This window comes from Lathyrus oleraceus, unplaced genomic scaffold (genome assembly GCF_024323335.1).
Source record: "Lathyrus oleraceus cultivar Zhongwan6 unplaced genomic scaffold, CAAS_Psat_ZW6_1.0 chrUn0452, whole genome shotgun sequence".
NCBI classification, from domain to species: domain Eukaryota; kingdom Viridiplantae; phylum Streptophyta; class Magnoliopsida; order Fabales; family Fabaceae; genus Lathyrus; species Lathyrus oleraceus.
The window spans coordinates 218-20,707 of record NW_026112843.1 but is presented as its reverse complement, the minus strand read 5'-3'; the positions used below and the strand labels follow the sequence as shown (position 1 = coordinate 20,707).

At 31.1% G+C, this 20,490-nt stretch overlaps 10 non-coding genes across 10 annotated transcripts; all 10 read left to right on the top strand.

The window, feature by feature from the left end:
• The first annotated feature begins 899 nt into the window (after positions 1 to 899).
• Positions 900 to 981, top strand: TRNAS-AGA (transfer RNA serine (anticodon AGA)). Its single transcript has one exon. It is a non-coding gene; the product is annotated as a tRNA-Ser (tRNA).
• A 1,928-nt stretch (positions 982 to 2,909) lies between these two features.
• On the top strand, positions 2,910 to 2,991 carry TRNAS-AGA (transfer RNA serine (anticodon AGA)). Its single transcript has one exon. It is a non-coding gene; the product is annotated as a tRNA-Ser (tRNA).
• Positions 2,992 to 4,919: 1,928 nt separating this feature from the next.
• On the top strand, positions 4,920 to 5,001 carry TRNAS-AGA (transfer RNA serine (anticodon AGA)). Its single transcript has one exon. It is a non-coding gene; the product is annotated as a tRNA-Ser (tRNA).
• A 1,928-nt stretch (positions 5,002 to 6,929) lies between these two features.
• TRNAS-AGA (transfer RNA serine (anticodon AGA)) lies at positions 6,930 to 7,011 on the top strand. Its single transcript has one exon. It is a non-coding gene; the product is annotated as a tRNA-Ser (tRNA).
• Positions 7,012 to 8,836: 1,825 nt separating this feature from the next.
• On the top strand, positions 8,837 to 8,918 carry TRNAS-AGA (transfer RNA serine (anticodon AGA)). Its single transcript has one exon. It is a non-coding gene; the product is annotated as a tRNA-Ser (tRNA).
• Positions 8,919 to 10,847: 1,929 nt separating this feature from the next.
• On the top strand, positions 10,848 to 10,929 carry TRNAS-AGA (transfer RNA serine (anticodon AGA)). The gene has a single exon. It is a non-coding gene; the product is annotated as a tRNA-Ser (tRNA).
• A 1,926-nt stretch (positions 10,930 to 12,855) lies between these two features.
• Positions 12,856 to 12,937, top strand: TRNAS-AGA (transfer RNA serine (anticodon AGA)). Its single transcript has one exon. It is a non-coding gene; the product is annotated as a tRNA-Ser (tRNA).
• A 1,823-nt stretch (positions 12,938 to 14,760) lies between these two features.
• Positions 14,761 to 14,842, top strand: TRNAS-AGA (transfer RNA serine (anticodon AGA)). The gene has a single exon. It is a non-coding gene; the product is annotated as a tRNA-Ser (tRNA).
• Positions 14,843 to 16,771: 1,929 nt separating this feature from the next.
• Positions 16,772 to 16,853, top strand: TRNAS-AGA (transfer RNA serine (anticodon AGA)). The gene has a single exon. It is a non-coding gene; the product is annotated as a tRNA-Ser (tRNA).
• Positions 16,854 to 18,773: 1,920 nt separating this feature from the next.
• On the top strand, positions 18,774 to 18,854 carry TRNAS-AGA (transfer RNA serine (anticodon AGA)). Its single transcript has one exon. It is a non-coding gene; the product is annotated as a tRNA-Ser (tRNA).
• Positions 18,855 to 20,490: the final 1,636 nt, after the last annotated feature.

The window sequence follows — 20,490 nt, the reverse complement described above, 5'->3', positions numbered from 1 at the left end:
ACCGGTAAAGTACTTAATAAGGAAACAATTCAACATGCCCCAACTCTACTGCTATAAAGATATTTTTCTCTATAAATACATCATCCCATAAATTAGTGCATATTTGGAATCAAAAAATAAATCCATACTTAACTCTTTATCTTATTGAAGAAACGTTTAATGCATTTCTTTGACTAGTAGTTCAAATACCCACACATTATATATAATAATCTTTAGAGTGGTCAAGAAACCCATAGTTAAGATATATAAATTCCCCCATAATGTATTTATTTGAATCATACATAATGGTCTTTGAAAGGTAATATTTGATGATAGGTAACTTTTGTAGTTCTGTAACAAATTTTGCACCCCCAGTGGAACATTGTGATATATACTTCTGACAAATTCCAACTACAAGGTGAATACTAAGTATTGCGTTCGGACTTGCTTTAAGAAAATATTTATGCAACATGGATAAACCACCACCATCATCTACAAGGAGGTTTGGGAAACAACAACCAGATGAGCCTTAGCAAACAATGAGAAATGCCAACAATCATTCCCACACTTTCGATTATAAAGTTGCGTTGTTTTTATTAACATGGGGAACTAGTGGTAACGACTATGTCTATCATTAAAGAACAATGGTACTTATGGATACATGATATCATGTATCAAGTCTCTACATAACTTGTTGACATTTTTATCTAAAATCAGTTATTTTTAAAATATGTATGTTTCTTTATTTTATTACATTCTCTAGTGATTGCTCGACCAAAGGCTTGTTTAAGATTAATTGTGTGGCACTTACTGCTATGTTTTTAAATTTATTAGTACTTATTATGGTTAAAGAGTAATAAATTATTATTCTTACAAAATAAATATTGTGATAGAACTAATAAGAATAAATTCATAACAACGTGGACGTGCCGGAGTGGTTATCGGGCATGACTAGAAATCATGTGGGCTTTGCCCGCGCAGGTTCGAATCCTGCCGTCCACGAATTTTCTTATTAATTTTTTTACGTATAAGGGCACCCAAATTTTATTCATATTAAAAAAATTGTAAATTGATTAAATTCAACCTACCTCTTTTACAATAAGGATTATTAGAAACACATCATTTTTTAGGAAATCCAATGTATCACTTATTTAATCCGAGAAGTTTATGATTTTAATAAAAAAAAGCAAGGAGATTAACAACATATTTTGTTCATCTGTTTTGACAAAACTCAATTTGAAATCTTTGTATTATTAAATTGGGGTTTTCGGACTCCCCTATTTTACAATCTTATAGATTTTTCTAGATCCCGTGTTTGTTTATCATACGGCATAATCGTTATTGATGTGAGAAATATATGGTAGAACTGTAAAATAACTTCAACTAGAATAAACTCTTTTAACATTTCTATTTCAATATTTCCTTTGAAAATGCTTAAAGATCTAATGATCACTGATTTTGGAGAGCTTAGTTTTCGCAAAGGAAACATAGTTTCACTTTAAGATCTTTAACTCTGATGTTTCACATCAATGATTCATCATCATAATCCGACATGCAAAAAATGTTATTTTTTTCAAAAGAGAGGGAGAAAAGTGTAGTGATACCATAAAAAACAAGTATCATAATCATATTAAATAATTGACTAAAGGTAAAGCTAACTAAAATATGTGCAAAGATCGACAAACTTGCAAGTTTAAGTTCAGCCAAATGTTCCTCCTTCGGTAGTTAGCCAAGAGAGCATACACTTTTCTGAACATTACTCAAATGAATCGTTTCAGAATCTACTAGAGTTTTTCTTGGTCACAAATACTCTTGTCACAATTAAAATACATTAGAACATGATTACTGGGATTTATGACCATGTTAAGTGTGAAAAGCACCACAAAGCAAAGAAAGTGAATATTATGGACCCACGACTTAGGAAAGATCAATACAAAGGATAAAATCAATGAAACACGTTGAGAAAAAAATGACACCAAGCCAATTATGGGAACCACGTGCGTCATAGTGTAGGGTACCCTCATGAATTATACCGGTAAAGTACTTAATAAGGAAACATTTCAACAGGCCCCAACTCTATTGCTATACAGATATTTTTCTCTATGAATACATCAACCCATAAATTAGTGCATATTTGGAATAAATAAATAAATCCATACTTAACTCTTTATCTTATTGAAGAAACGTTTAATGCATTTCTTTGACTAGTAGTTCAAATACCCACACATTATATATAATAATCTTTAGAGTGGTCAAGAAACCCATAGTTAAGATATATAAATTCCCCCATAATGTATTTATTTGAATCATACATAATGGTCTTTGAAAGGTAATATTTGATGATAGGTAACTTTTGTAGTTCTGTAACAAATTTTGCACCCCCAGTGGAACATTGTGATATATACTTCTGACAAATTCCAACTACAAGGTGAATACTAAGTATTGCGTTCGGACTTGCTTTAAGAAAATATTTATGCAACATGGATAAACCACCACCATCATCTACAAGGAGGTTTGGGAAACAACAACCAGATGAGCCTTAGCAAACAATGAGAAATGCCAACAATCATTCCCACACTTTCGATTATAAAGTTGCGTTGTTTTTATTAACATGGGGAACTAGTGGTAACGACTATGTCTATCATTAAAGAACAATGGTACTTATGGATACATGATATCATGTATCAAGTCTCTACATAACTTGTTGACATTTTTATCTAAAATCAGTTATTTTTAAAATATGTATGTTTCTTTATTTTATTACATTCTCTAGTGATTGCTCGACCAAAGGCTTGTTTAAGATTAATTGTGTGGCACTTACTGCTATGTTTTTAAATTTATTAGTACTTATTATGGTTAAAGAGTAATAAATTATTATTCTTACAAAATAAATATTGTGATAGAACTAATAAGAATAAATTCATAACAACGTGGACGTGCCGGAGTGGTTATCGGGCATGACTAGAAATCATGTGGGCTTTGCCCGCGCAGGTTCGAATCCTCCTGTCCACGAATTTTCTTATTAATTTTTTTTACGTATAAGGGCACCCAAATTTTATTCATATTAAAAAAATTTTAAATTGATTAAATTCAACCTACCTCTTTTACAATAAGGATTATTAGAAACACATCATTTTTTAGGAAATCCAATGTATCACTTATTTAATCCGAGAAGTTTATGATTTTAATAAAAAAAAGCAAGGAGATTAACAACATATTTTGTTCATCTGTTTTGACAAAACTCAATTTGAAATCTTTGTATTATTAAATTGGGGTTTTCGGACTCCCCTATTTTACAATCTTATAGATTTTTCTAGATCCCGTGTTTGTTTATCATACGGCATAATCGTTATTGATGTGAGAAATATATGGTAGAACTGTAAAATAACTTCAACTAGAATAAACTCTTTTAACATTTCTATTTCAATATTTCCTTTGAAAATGCTTAAAGATCTAATGATCACTGATTTTGGAGAGCTTAGTTTTCGCAAAGGAAACATAGTTTCACTTTAAGATCTTTAACTCTGATGTTTCACATCAATGATTCATCATCATAATCCGACATGCAAAAAATGTTATTTTTTTCAAAAGAGAGGGAGAAAAGTGTAGTGATACCATAAAAAACAAGTATCATAATCATATTAAATAATTGACTAAAGGTAAAGCTAACTAAAATATGTGCAAAGATCGACAAACTTGCAAGTTTAAGTTCAGCCAAATGTTCCTCCTTCGGTAGTTAGCCAAGAGAGCATACACTTTTCTGAACATTACTCAAATGAATCGTTTCAGAATCTACTAGAGTTTTTCTTGGTCACAAATACTCTTGTCACAATTAAAATACATTAGAACATGATTACTGGGATTTATGACCATGTTAAGTGTGAAAAGCACCACAAAGCAAAGAAAGTGAATATTATGGACCCACGACTTAGGAAAGATGCATACAAAGGATAAAATCAATGAAACACGTTGAGAAAAAAATGACACCAAGCCAATTATGGGAACCACGTGCGTCATAGTGTAGGGTACCCTCATGAATTATACCGGTAAAGTACTTAATAAGGAAACATTTCAACAGGCCCCAACTCTATTGCTATACAGATAATTTTCTCTATGAATACATCATCCCATAAATTAGTGCATATTTGGAATAAATAAATAAATCCATACTTAACTCTTTATCTGATTGAAGAAACGTTTAATGCATTTCTTTGACTAGTAGTTCAAATACCCACACATTATATATAATAATCTTTAGAGTGGTCAAGAAACCCATAGTTAAGATATATAAATTCCCCCATAATGTATTTATTTGAATCATACATAATGATCTTTGAAAGGTAATATTTGATGATAGGTAACTTTTGTAGTTCTGTAACAAATTTTGCACCCCCAGTGGAACATTGTGATATATACTTCTGACAAATTCCAACTACAAGGTGAATACTAAGTATTGCGTTCGGACTTGCTTTAAGAAAATATTTATGCAACATGGATAAACCACCACCATTATCTACAAGGAGGTTTGGGAAACAACAACCAGATGAGCCTTAGCAAACAATGAGAAATGCCAACAATCATTCCCACACTTTCGATTATAAAGTTGCGTTGTTTTTATTAACATGGGGAACTAGTGGTAACGACTATGTCTTCATTAAAGAACAATGGTACTTATGGATACATGATATCATGTATCAAGTCTCTACATAACTTGTTGACATTTTTATCTAAAATCAGTTATTTTTAAAATATGTATGTTTCTTTATTTTATTACATTCTCTAGTGATTGCTCGACCAAAGGCTTGTTTAAGATTAATTGTGTGGCACTTACTGCTATGTTTTTAAATTTATTAGTACTTATTATGGTTAAAGAGTAATAAATTATTATTCTTACAAAATAAATATTGTGATAGAACTAATAAGAATAAATTCATAACAACGTGGACGTGCCGGAGTGGTTATCGGGCATGACTAGAAATCATGTGGGCTTTGCCCGCGCAGGTTCGAATCCTGCCGTCCACGAATTTTCTTAATAATTTTTTTAACGTATAAGGGCACCCAAATTTTATTCATATTAAAAAAATTGTAAATTGATTAAATTCAACCTACCTCTTTTACAATAAAGATTATTAGAAACACATCATTTTTTAGGAAATCCAATGTATCACTTATTTAATCCGAGAAGTTTATGATTTTAATAAAAAAAAGCAAGGAGATTAACAATATATTTTGTTCATCTGTTTTGACAAAACTCAATTTGAAATCTTTGTATTATTAAATTGGGGTTTTCGGACTCCCCTATTTTACAATCTTATAGATTTTTCTAGATCCCGTCTTTGTTTATCATACGGCATAATCGTTATTGATGTGAGAAATATATGGTAGAACTGTAAAATAACTTCAACTACAATAAACTCTTTTAACATTTCTATTTCAATATTTCCTTTGAAAATGCTTAAAGATCTAATGATCACTGATTTTGGAGAGCTTAGTTTTCGCAAAGGAAACATAGTTTCACTTTAAGATCTTTAACTCTGATGTTTCACATCAATGATTCATCATCATAATCCGACATGCAAAAAATGTTATTTTTTTCAAAAGAGAGGGAGAAAAGTGTAGTGATACCATAAAAAACAAGTATCATAATCATATTAAATAATTGACTAAAGGTAAAGCTAACTAAAATATGTGCAAAGATCGACAAACTTGCAAGTTTAAGTTCAGCCAAATGTTCCTCCTTCGGTAGTTAGCCAAGAGAGCATACACTTTTCTGAACATTACTCAAATGAATCGTTTCAGAATCTACTAGAGTTTTTCTTGGTCACAAATACTCTTGTCACAATTAAAATACATTAGAACATGATTACTGGGATTTATGACCATGTTAAGTGTGAAAAGCACCACAAAGCAAAGAAAGTGAATATTATGGACCCACGACTTAGGAAAGATGCATACAAAGGATAAAATCAATGAAACACGTTGAGAAAAAATGACACCAAGCCAATTATGGGAACCACGTGCGTCATAGTGTAGGGTACCCTCATGAATTATACCGGTAAAGTACTTAATAAGGAAACATTTCAACAGGCCCCAACTCTATTGCTATACAGATATTTTTCTCTATGAATACATCATCCCATAAATTAGTGCATATTTGGAATAAATAAATAAATCCATACTTAACTCTTTATCTTATTGAAGAAACGTTTAATGCATTTCTTTGACTAGTAGTTCAAATACCCACACATTATATATAATAATCTTTAGAGTGGTCAAGAAACCCATAGTTAAGATATATAAATTCCCCCATAATGTATTTATTTGAATCATACATAATGATCTTTGAAAGGTAATATTTGATGATAGGTAACTTTTGTAGTTCTGTAACAAATTTTGCACCCCCAGTGGAACATTGTGATATATACTTCTGACAAATTCCAACTACAAGGTGAATACTAAGTATTGCGTTCGGACTTGCTTTAAGAAAATATTTATGCAACATGGATAAACCACCACCATCATCTACAAGGAGGTTTGGGAAACAACAACCAGATGAGCCTTAGCAAACAATGAGAAATGCCAACAATCATTCCCACACTTTCGATTATAAAGTTGCGTTGTTTTTATTAACATGGGGAACTAGTGGTAACGACTATGTCTATCATTAAAGAACAATGGTACTTATGGATACATGATATCATGTATCAAGTCTCTACATAACTTGTTGACATTTTTATCTAAAATCAGTTATTTTTAAAATATGTATGTTTCTTTATTTTATTACATTCTCTAGTGATTGCTCGACCAAAGGCTTGTTTAAGATTAATTGTGTGGCACTTACTGCTATGTTTTTAAATTTGTTAGTACTTATTATGGTTAAAGAGTAATAAATTATTATTCTTACAAAATAAATATTGTGATAGAACTAATAAGAATAAATTCATAACAACGTGGACGTGCCGGAGTGGTTATCGGGCATGACTAGAAATCATGTGGGCTTTGCCCGCGCAGGTTCGAATCCTGCCGTCCACGAATTTTCTTAATAATTTTTTTTACGTATATCCAATGTATCACTTATTTAATCCGAGAAGTTTATGATTTTAATAAAAAAAAGCAAGGAGATTAACAACATATTTTGTTCATCTGTTTTGACAAAACTCAATTTGAAATCTTTGTATTATTAAATTGGGGTTTTCGGACTCCCCTATTTTACAATCTTATAGATTTTTCTAGATCCCGTGTTTGTTTATCATACGGCATAATCGTTATTGATGTGAGAAATATATGGTAGAACTGTAAAATAACTTCAACTAGAATAAACTCTTTTAACATTTCTATTTCAATATTTCCTTTGAAAATGCTTAAAGATCTAATGATCACTGATTTTGGAGAGCTTAGTTTTCGCAAAGGAAACATAGTTTCACTTTAAGATCTTTAACTCTGATGTTTCACATCAATGATTCATCATCATAATCCGACATGCAAAAAATGTTATTTTTTTCAAAAGAGAGGGAGAAAAGTGTAGTGATACCATAAAAAACAAGTATCATAATCATATTAAATAATTGACTAAAGGTAAAGCTAACTAAAATATGTGCAAAGATCGACAAACTTGCAAGTTTAAGTTCAGCCAAATGTTCCTCCTTCGGTAGTTAGCCAAGAGAGCATACACTTTTCTGAACATTACTCAAATGAATCGTTTCAGAATCTACTAGAGTTTTTCTTGGTCACAAATACTCTTGTCACAATTAAAATACATTAGAACATGATTACTGGGATTTATGACCATGTTAAGTGTGAAAAGCACCACAAAGCAAAGAAAGTGAATATTATGGACCCACGACTTAGGAAAGATGCATACAAAGGATAAAATCAATGAAACAAGTTGAGAAAAAAATGACACCAAGCCAATTATGGGAACCACGTGCGTCATAGTGTAGGGTACCCTCATGAATTATACCGGTAAAGTACTTAATAAGGAAACATTTCAACAGGCCCCAACTCTATTGCTATACAGATATTTTTCTCTATGAATACATCATCCCATAAATTAGTGCATATTTGGAATAAATAAATAAATCCATACTTAACTCTTTATCTTATTGAAGAAACGTTTAATGCATTTCTTTGACTAGTAGTTCAAATACCCACACATTATATATAATAATCTTTAGAGTGGTCAAGAAACCCATAGTTAAGATATATAAATTCCCCCATAATGTATTTATTTGAATCATACATAATGGTCTTTGAAAGGTAATATTTGATGATAGGTAACTTTTGTAGTTCTGTAACAAATTTTGCACCCCCAGTGGAACATTGTGATATATACTTCTGACAAATTCCAACTACAAGGTGAATACTAAGTATTGCGTTCGGACTTGCTTTAAGAAAATATTTATGCAACATGGATAAACCACCACCATCATCTACAAGGAGGTTTGGGAAACAACAACCAGATGAGCCTTAGCAAACAATGAGAAATGCCAACAATCATTCCCACACTTTCGATTATAAAGTTGCGTTGTTTTTATTAACATGGGGAACTAGTGGTAACGACTATGTCTATCATTAAAGAACAATGGTACTTATGGATACATGATATCATGTATCAAGTCTCTACATAACTTGTTTACATTTTTATCTAAAATCAGTTATTTTTAAAATATGTATGTTTCTTTATTTTATTACATTCTCTAGTGATTGCTCGACCAAAGGCTTGTTTAAGATTAATTGTGTGGCACTTACTGCTATGTTTTTAAATTTATTAGTACTTATTATGGTTAAAGAGTAATAAATTATTATTCTTACAAAATAAATATTGTGATAGAACTAATAAGAATAAATTCATAACAACGTGGACGTGCCGGAGTGGTTATCGGGCATGACTAGAAATCATGTGGGCTTTGCCCGCGCAGGTTCGAATCCTGCCGTCCACGAATTTTCTTAATAATTTTTTTTACGTATAAGGGCACCCAAATTTTATTCATATTAAAAAATTTGTAAATTGATTAAATTCAACCTACCTCTTTTACAATAAGGATTATTAGAAACACATCATTTTTTAGGAAATCCAATGTATCACTTATTTAATCCGAGAAGTTTATGATTTTAATAAAAAAAAGCAAGGAGATTAACAACATATTTTGTTCATCTGTTTTGACAAAACTCAATTTGAAATCTTTGTATTATTAAATTGGGGTTTTCGGACTCCCCTATTTTACAATCTTATAGATTTTTCTAGATCCCGTCTTTGTTTATCATACGGCATAATCGTTATTGATGTGAGAAATATATGGTAGAACTGTAAAATAACTTCAACTAGAATAAACTCTTTTAACATTTCTATTTCAATATTTCCTTTGAAAATGCTTAAAGATCTAATGATCACTAATTTTGGAGAGCTTAGTTTTCGCAAAGGAAACATAGTTTCACTTTAAGATCTTTAACTCTGATGTTTCACATCAATGATTCATCATCATAATCCGACATGCAAAAAATGTTATTTTTTTCAAAAGAGAGGGAGAAAAGTGTAGTGATACCATAAAAAACAAGTATCATAATCATATTAAATAATTGACTAAAGGTAAAGCTAACTAAAATATGTGCAAAGATCGACAAACTTGCAAGTTTAAGTTCAGCCAAATGTTCCTCCTTCGGTAGTTAGCCAAGAGAGCATACACTTTTCTGAACATTACTCAAATGAATCGTTTCAGAATCTACTAGAGTTTTTCTTGGTCACAATTACTCTTGTCACAATTAAAATACATTAGAACATGATTACTGGGATTTATGACCATGTTAAGTGTGAAAAGCACCACAAAGCAAAGAAAGTGAATATTATGGACCCACGACTTAGGAAAGATGCATACAAAGGATAAATTCAATGAAACACGTTGAGAAAAAAATGACACCAAGCCAATTACGGGAACCACGTGCGTCATAGTGTAGGGTACCCTCATGAATTATACCTGTAAAGTACTTAATAAGGAAACATTTCAACAGGCCCCAACTCTATTGCTATACAGATATTTTTCTCTATGAATACATCATCCCATAAATTAGTGCATATTTGGAATAAATAAATAAATCCATACTTAACTCTTTATCTTATTGAAGAAACGTTTAATGCATTTCTTTGACTAGTAGTTCAAATACCCACACATTATATATAATAATCTTTAGAGTGGTCAAGAAACCCATAGTTAAGATATATAAATTCCCCCATAATGTATTTATTTGAATCATACATAATGGTCTTTGAAAGGTAATATTTGATGATAGGTAACTTTTGTAGTTCTGTAACAAATTTTGCACCCCCAGTGGAACATTGTGATATATACTTCTGACAAATTCCAACTACAAGGTGAATACTAAGTATTGCGTTCGGACTTGCTTTAAGAAAATATTTATGCAACATGGATAAACCACCACCATCATCTACAAGGAGGTTTGGGAAACAACAACCAGATGAGCCTTAGCAAACAATGAGAAATGCCAACAATCATTCCCACACTTTCGATTATAAAGTTGCGTTGTTTTTATTAACATGGGGAACTAGTGGTAACGACTATGTCTTTCATTAAAGAACAATGGTACTTATGGATACATGATATCATGTATCAAGTCTCTACATAACTTGTTGACATTTTTATCTAAAATCAGTTATTTTTAAAATATGTATGTTTCTTTATTTTATTACATTCTCTAGTGATTGCTCGACCAAAGGCTTGTTTAAGATTAATTGTGTGGCACTTACTGCTATGTTTTTAAATTTATTAGTACTTATTATGGTTAAAGAGTAATAAATTATTATTCTTACAAAATAAATATTGTGATAGAACTAATAAGAATAAATTCATAACAACGTGGACGTGCCGGAGTGGTTATCGGGCATGACTAGAAATCATGTGGGCTTTGCCCGCGCAGGTTCGAATCCTGCCGTCTACGAATTTTCTTAATAATTTTTTTAACGTATAAGGGCACCCAAATTTTATTCATATTAAAAAATTTGTAAATTGATTAAATTCAACCTACCTCTTTTACAATAAAGATTATTAGAAACACATCATTTTTTAGGAAATCCAATGTATCACTTATTTAATCCGAGAAGTTTATGATTTTAATAAAAAAAAGCAAGGAGATTAACAATATATTTTGTTCATCTGTTTTGACAAAACTCAATTTGAAATCTTTGTATTATTAAATTGGGGTTTTCGGACTCCCCTATTTTACAATCTTATAGATTTTTCTAGATCCCGTCTTTGTTTATCATACGGCATAATCGTTATTGATGTGAGAAATATATGGTAGAACTGTAAAATAACTTCAACTACAATAAACTCTTTTAACATTTCTATTTCAATATTTCCTTTGAAAATGCTTAAAGATCTAATGATCACTGATTTTGGAGAGCTTAGTTTTCGCAAAGGAAACATAGTTTCACTTTAAGATCTTTAACTCTGATGTTTCACATCAATGATTCATCATCATAATCCGACATGCAAAAAATGTTATTTTTTCAAAAGAGAGGGAGAAAAGTGTAGTGATACCATAAAAAACAAGTATCATAATCATATTAAATAATTGACTAAAGGTAAAGCTAACTAAAATATGTGCAAAGATCGACAAACTTGCAAGTTTAAGTTCAGCCAAATGTTCCTCCTTCGGTAGTTAGCCAAGAGAGCATACACTTTTCTGAACATTACTCAAATGAATCGTTTCAGAATCTACTAGAGTTTTTCTTGGTCACAAATACTCTTGTCACAATTAAAATACATTAGAACATGATTACTGGGATTTATGACCATGTTAAGTGTGAAAAGCACCACAAAGCAAAGAAAGTGAATATTATGGACCCACGACTTAGGAAAGATGCATACAAAGGATAAAATCAATGAAACACGTTGAGAAAAAAATGACACCAAGCCAATTATGGGAACCACGTGCGTCATAGTGTAGGGTACCCTCATGAATTATACCGGTAAAGTACTTAATAAGGAAACATTTCAACAGGCCCCAACTCTATTGCTATACAGATATTTTTCTCTATGAATACATCATCCCATAAATTAGTGCATATTTGGAATAAATAAATAAATCCATACTTAACTCTTTATCTTATTGAAGAAACGTTTAATGCATTTCTTTGACTAGTAGTTCAAATACCCACACATTATATATAATAATCTTTAGAGTGGTCAAGAAACCCATAGTTAAGATATATAAATTCCCCCATAATGTATTTATTTGAATCATACATAATGATCTTTGAAAGGTAATATTTGATGATAGGTAACTTTTGTAGTTCTGTAACAAATTTTGCACCCCCAGTGGAACATTGTGATATATACTTCTGACAAATTCCAACTACAAGGTGAATACTAAGTATTGCGTTCGGACTTGCTTTAAGAAAATATTTATGCAACATGGATAACCACCACCATCATCTACAAGGAGGTTTGGGAAACAACAACCAGATGAGCCTTAGCAAACAATGAGAAATGCCAACAATCATTCCCACACTTTCGATTATAAAGTTGCGTTGTTTTTATTAACATGGGGAACTAGTGGTAACGACTATGTCTATCATTAAAGAACAATGGTACTTATGGATACATGATATCATGTATCAAGTCTCTACATAACTTGTTGACATTTTTATCTAAAATCAGTTATTTTTAAAATATGTATGTTTCTTTATTTTATTACATTCTCTAGTGATTGCTCGACCAAAGGCTTGTTTAAGATTAATTGTGTGGCACTTACTGCTATGTTTTTAAATTTGTTAGTACTTATTATGGTTAAAGAGTAATAAATTATTATTCTTACAAATAAATATTGTGATAGAACTAATAAGAATAAATTCATAACAACGTGGACGTGCCGGAGTGGTTATCGGGCATGACTAGAAATCATGTGGGCTTTGCCCGCGCAGGTTCGAATCCTGCCGTCCACGAATTTTCTTAATAATTTTTTTTACGTATATCCAATGTATCACTTATTTAATCCGAGAAGTTTATGATTTTAATAAAAAAAAGCAAGGAGATTAACAACATATTTTGTTCATCTGTTTTGACAAAACTCAATTTGAAATCTTTGTATTATTAAATTGGGTTTTCGGACTCCCCTATTTTACAATCTTATAGATTTTTCTAGATCCCGTGTTTGTTTATCATACGGCATAATCGTTATTGATGTGAGAAATATATGGTAGAACTGTAAAATAACTTCAACTAGAATAAACTCTTTTAACATTTCTATTTCAATATTTCCTTTGAAAATGCTTAAAGATCTAATGATCACTGATTTTGGAGAGCTTAGTTTTCGCAAAGGAAACATAGTTTCACTTTAAGATCTTTAACTCTGATGTTTCACATCAATGATTCATCATCATAATCCGACATGCAAAAAATGTTATTTTTTTCAAAAGAGAGGGAGAAAAGTGTAGTGATACCATAAAAAACAAGTATCATAATCATATTAAATAATTGACTAAAGGTAAAGCTAACTAAAATATGTGCAAAGATCGACAAACTTGCAAGTTTAAGTTCAGCCAAATGTTCCTCCTTCGGTAGTTAGCCAAGAGAGCATACACTTTTCTGAACATTACTCAAATGAATCGTTTCAGAATCTACTAGAGTTTTTCTTGGTCACAAATACTCTTGTCACAATTAAAATACATTAGAACATGATTACTGGGATTTATGACCATGTTAAGTGTGAAAAGCACCACAAAGCAAAGAAAGTGAATATTATGGACCCACGACTTAGGAAAGATGCATACAAAGGATAAAATCAATGAAACACGTTGAGAAAAAAATGACACCAAGCCAATTATGGGAACCACGTGCGTCATAGTGTAGGGTACCCTCATGAATTATACCGGTAAAGTACTTAATAAGGAAACATTTCAACAGGCCCCAACTCTATTGCTATACAGATATTTTTCTCTATGAATACATCATCCCATAAATTAGTGCATATTTGGAATAAATAAATAAATCCATACTTAACTCTTTATCTTATTGAAGAAACGTTTAATGCATTTCTTTGACTAGTAGTTCAAATACCCACACATTATATATAATAATCTTTAGAGTGGTCAAGAAACCCATAGTTAAGATATATAAATTCCCCCATAATGTATTTATTTGAATCATACATAATGGTCTTTGAAAGGTAATATTTGATGATAGGTAACTTTTGTAGTTCTGTAACAAATTTTGCACCCCCAGTGGAACATTGTGATATATACTTCTGACAAATTCCAACTACAAGGTGAATACTAAGTATTGCGTTCGGACTTGCTTTAAGAAAATATTTATGCAACATGGATAAACCACCACCATCATCTACAAGGAGGTTTGGGAAACAACAACCAGATGAGCCTTAGCAAACAATGAGAAATGCCAACAATCATTCCCACACTTTCGATTATAAAGTTGCGTTGTTTTTATTAACATGGGGAACTAGTGGTAACGACTATGTCTATCATTAAAGAACAATGGTACTTATGGATACATGATATCATGTATCAAGTCTCTACATAACTTGTTTACATTTTTATCTAAAATCAGTTATTTTAAAATATGTATGTTTCTTTATTTTATTACATTCTCTAGTGATTGCTCGACCAAAGGCTTGTTTAAGATTAATTGTGTGGCACTTACTGCTATGTTTTTAAATTTATTAGTACTTATTATGGTTAAAGAGTAATAAATTATTATTCTTACAAAATAAATATTGTGATAGAACTAATAAGAATAAATTCATAACAACGTGGGCGTGCCGGAGTGGTTATCGGGCATGACTAGAAATCATGTGGGCTTTGCCCGCGCAGGTTTGAATCCTGCCGTCCACGAATTTTCTTAATTATTTTTTTTACGTATAAGGGCACCCAAATTTTATTCATTATAAAAAAATTGTAAATTGATTAAATTCAACCTACCTCTTTTACAATAAGGATTATTAGAAACACATCATTTTTTTAGGAAATCCAATGTATCACTTATTTAATCCGAGAAGTTTATGATTTTAATAAAAAAAAGCAAGGAGATTAACAACATATTTTGTTCATCTGTTTTGACAAAACTCAATTTGAAATCTTTGTATTATTAAATTGGGGTTTTCGGACTCCCCTATTTTACAATCTTATAGATTTTTCTAGATCCCGTCTTTGTTTATCATACGGCATAATCGTTATTGATGTGAGAAATATATGGTAGAACTGTAAAATAACTTCAACTACAATAAACTCTTTTAACATTTCTATTTCAATATTTCCTTTGAAAATGCTTAAAGATCTAATGATCACTAATTTTGGAGAGCTTAGTTTTCGCAAAGGAAACATAGTTTCACTTTAAGATCTTTAACTCTGATGTTTCACATCAATGATTCATCATCATAATCCGACATGCAAAAAATGTTATTTTTTTCAAAAGAGAGGGAGAAAAGTGTAGTGATACCATAAAAAACAAGTATCATAATCATATTAAATAATTGACTAAAGGTAAAGCTAACTAAAATATGTGCAAAGATCGACAAACTTGCAAGTTTAAGTTCAGCCAAATGTTCCTCCTTCGGTAGTTAGCCAAGAGAGCATACACTTTTCTGAACATTACTCAAATGAATCGTTTCAGAATCTACTAGAGTTTTTCTTGGTCACAAATACTCTTGTCACAATTAAAATACATTAGAACATGATTACTGGGATTTATGACCATGTTAAGTGTGAAAAGCACCACAAAGCAAAGAAAGTGAATATTATGGACCCACGACTTAGGAAAGATGCATACAAAGGATAAAATCAATGAAACACGTTGAGAAAAAAATGACACCAAGCCAATTATGGGAACCACGTGCGTCATAGTGTAGGGTACCCTCATGAATTATATCGGTAAAGTACTTAATAAGGAAACATTTCAACAGGCCCCAACTCTATTGCTATACAGATATTTTTCTCTATGAATACATCATCCCATAAATTAGTGCATATTTGGAATAAATAAATAAATCCATACTTAACTCTTTATCTTATTGAAGAAACGTTTAATGCATTTCTTTGACTAGTAGTTCAAATACCCACACATTATATATAATAATCTTTAGAGTGGTCAAGAAACCCATAGTTAAGATATATAAATTCCCCATAATGTATTTATTTGAATCATACATAATGGTCTTTGAAAGGTAATATTTGATGATAGGTAACTTTTGTAGTTCTGTAACAAATTTTGCACCCCCAGTGGAACATTGTGATATATACTTCTGACAAATTCCAACTACAAGGTGAATACTAAGTATTGCGTTCGGACTTGCTTTAAGAAAATATTTATGCAACATGGATAAACCACCACCATCATCTACAAGGAGGTTTGGGAAACAACAACCAGATGAGCCTTAGCAAACAATGAGAAATGCCAACAATCATTCCCACACTTTCGATTATAAAGTTGCGTTGTTTTTATTAACATGGGGAACTAGTGGTAACGACTATGTCTTTCATTAAAGAACAATGGTACTTATGGATACATGATATCATGTATCAAGTCTCTACATAACTTGTTGACATTTTTATCTAAAATCAGTTATTTTTAAAATATGTATGTTTCTTTATTTTATTACATTCTCTAGTGATTGCTCGACCAAAGGCTTGTTTAAGATTAATTGTGTGGCACTTACTGCTATGTTTTTAAATTTATTAGTACTTATTATGGTTAAAGAGTAATAAATTATTATTCTTACAAAATAAATATTGTGATAGAACTAATAAGAATAAATTCATAACAACGTGGACGTGCCGGAGTGGTTATCGGGCATGACTAGAAATCATGTGGGCTTTGCCCGCGCAGGTTCGAATCCTGCCGTCCACGAATTTTCTTAATAATTTTTTTTACGTATAAGGGCACCCAAATTTTATTCATATTAAAAAATTTGTAAATTGATTAAATTCAACCTACCTCTTTTACAATAAAGATTATTAGAAACACATCATTTTTAGGAAATCCAATGTATCACTTATTTAATCCGAGAAGTTTATGATTTTAATAAAAAAAAGCAAGGAGATTAACAACATATTTGTTCATCTGTTTTGACAAAACTCAATTTGAAATCTTTGTATTATTAAATTGGGGTTTTCGGACTCCCCTATTTTACAATCTTATAGATTTTTCTAGATCCCGTGTTTGTTTATCATACGGCATAATCGTTATTGATGTGAGAAATATATGGTAGAACTGTAAAATAACTTCAACTAGAATAAACTCTTTTAACATTTCTATTTCAAATTTCCTTTGAAAATGCTTAAAGATCTAATGATCACTGATTTTGGAGAGCTTAGTTTTCGCAAAGGAAACATAGTTTCACTTTAAGATCTTTAACTCTGATGTTTCACATCAATGATTCATCATCATAATCCGACATGCAAAAAATGTTATTTTTTTCAAAAGAGAGGGAGAAAAGTGTAGTGATACCATAAAAAACAAGTATCATAATCATATTAAATAATTGACTAAAGGTAAAGCTAACTAAAATATGTGCAAAGATCGACAAACTTGCAAGTTTAAGTTCAGCCAAATGTTCCTCCTTCGGTAGTTAGCCAAGAGAGCATACACTTTTCTGAACATTACTCAAATGAATCGTTTCAGAATCTACTAGAGTTTTTCTTGGTCACAAATACTCTTGTCACAATTAAAATACATTAGAACATGATTACTGGGATTTATGACCATGTTAAGTGTGAAAAGCACCACAAAGCAAAGAAAGTGAATATTATGGACCCACGACTTAGGAAAGATGCATACAAAGGATAAAATCAATGAAACACGTTGAGAAAAAAATGACACCAAGCCAATTATGGGAACCACGTGCGTCATAGTGTAGGGTACCCTCATGAATTATACCTGTAAAGTACTTAATAAGGAAACATTTCAACAGGCCCCAACTCTATTGCTATACAGATATTTTTCTCTATGAATACATCATCCCATAAATTAGTGCATATTTGGAATAAATAAATAAATCCATACTTAACTCTTTATCTTATTGAAGAAACGTTTAATGCATTTCTTTGACTAGTAGTTCAAATACCCACACATTATATATAATATCTTTAGAGTGGTCAAGAAACCCATAGTTAAGATATATAAATTCCCCCATAATGTATTTATTTGAATCATACATAATGGTCTTTGAAAGGTAATATTTGATGATAGGTAACTTTTGTAGTTCTGTAACAAATTTTGCACCCCCAGTGGAACATTGTGATATATACTTCTGACAAATTCCAACTACAAGGTGAATACTAAGTATTGCGTTCGGACTTGCTTTAAGAAATTTTATGCAACATGGATAAAACCACCACCATCTATCAAAGGGGTTGGGAAACACAACCAGATGAGCCTTAGCAAACAATGAGAAATGCCACAATCATTCCCACACTTTCGATTATAAAGTTGCGTTGTTTTTATTAACATGGGGAACTAGTGGTAACGACTATGTCTATCATTAAAGAACAATGGTACTTATGGATACATGATATCATGTATCAAGTCTCTACATAACTGTTGACATTTTTATCTAAAATCAGTTATTTTTAAAATATGTATGTTTCTTTATTTTATTACATTCTCTAGTGATTGCTCGACCAAAAGGCTTTGTTTAAGATTAATTGTGTGGCATTACTGCTATGTTTTTAAATTGTTAGTACTTATTATGGTTAAAGAGTAATAAATTATATTCTTACAAAATAAATATTGTGATAGAGAACTAATAAGAATAAATTTTTATAAAACGTGGACGTGCCGGAGTGGTTATCGGGCATGACTAGAAATCATGTGGGCTTTGCCCGCGCAGGTTCGAATCTGCCGTCCACGAATTTTTTAATAATTTTTTTACGTATAAGGGCACCCAAATTATTCATATTAAAAAAATTGTAAATTGATTAAATTCAACCTACCTCTTTTACAATAAGGATTATTAGAAACACATCATTTTTAGGAAATCCAATGTATCACTTATTTAATCCGAGAAGTTTATGATTTTAATAAAAAAAAGCAAGGGATTAACAACATATTTTGTTCATCGTTTTGACAAAACTCAATTTGAAATCTTGTTGTATTATTAAATTGGGTTTTCGGACTCCCCTATTTTACAATCTTATAGATTTTTCTAGATCCCGTGTTTGTTTATCATACGGCATAATCGTTATTGATGTGAGAAATATATGGTAGAACTGTAAAATAACTTCAACTAGAATAAACTCTTTAACATTTCTATTTCAATATTTCTTTGAAAATGCTTAAAGATCTAATGATCACTGATTTGGAGAGCTTAGTTTTCGCAAAGGAACATAGTTTCACTTTAAGATCTTTAACTCTGATGTTTCACATCAATGATTCATCATCATAATCCGACATGCAAAAAATGTTATTTTTTTCAAAAAGAGAGGGAGAAAAGTGTAGTGTGATACCAAAAAAAAGTATCATAATCATATTAAATAATTGACTAAAGGTAAAGCTAACTAAATATGTGCAAAGATCGACAAACTTGCAAGTTTAAGTTCAGCCAAATGTTCCTCCTTCGGTAGTTAGCCAAGAGAGCATACACTTTTCTGAACATTACTCAAATGAATCGTTTCAGAATCTACTAGAGTTTTTCTTGGTCACAAATACTCTTGTCACAATTAAAATACATTAGAACATGATTACTGGGATTTATGACATTTAAGTGTGAAAAGCACCACAAAGCAAAGAAAGTGAATATATGGACCCACGACTTAGGAAAGATGCATACAAAGGATCAAATCAATGAAACACGTTGAGAAAAAATGACACCAAGCCAATTATGGGAACCACGTGCGTCATAGTGTAGGGTACCCTCATGAGTTATACCGGTAAAGTACTTAATAAGGAAACATTTCAACAGGCCCCAACTCTATTGCTATACAGATATTTTTCTCTATGAATACATCATCCACTAAATTAGTGCATATTTTGGAATAAATAAATAAATCCATATTAACTCTTTATCTTATTGAAGAAACGTTAATGCATTTCTTTGACTAGTAGTTCAAATACCCACACATTATATATAATAATCTTTAGAGTGGTCAAGAAACCATAGTTAAGATATATAAATTCCCCCATAATGTATTTATTTGAATCATACATAATGGTCTTTGAAAGGTAATATTTTGATGATAGGTAACTTTTTTAGTTCTGTAACAAATTTTGCACCCCAGTGGAACATTGTGATATATACTTCTGACAAATTCCAACTACAGGTGAATACTAAGTATTGCGTTCGGACTTGCTTTAAGAAAATATTTATGCAACATGGATAACCACCACATCATCTACAAGGAGGTTTGGGAAACAACAACCAGCTGAGCCTTAGCAAACAATGAGAAATGCCAACAATCATTTCCACACTTTCGATTATAAAGTTGCGTTGTTTTTATTAACATGGGGAACTAGTGGTAACGACTATGTCTATCATTAAAGAACAATG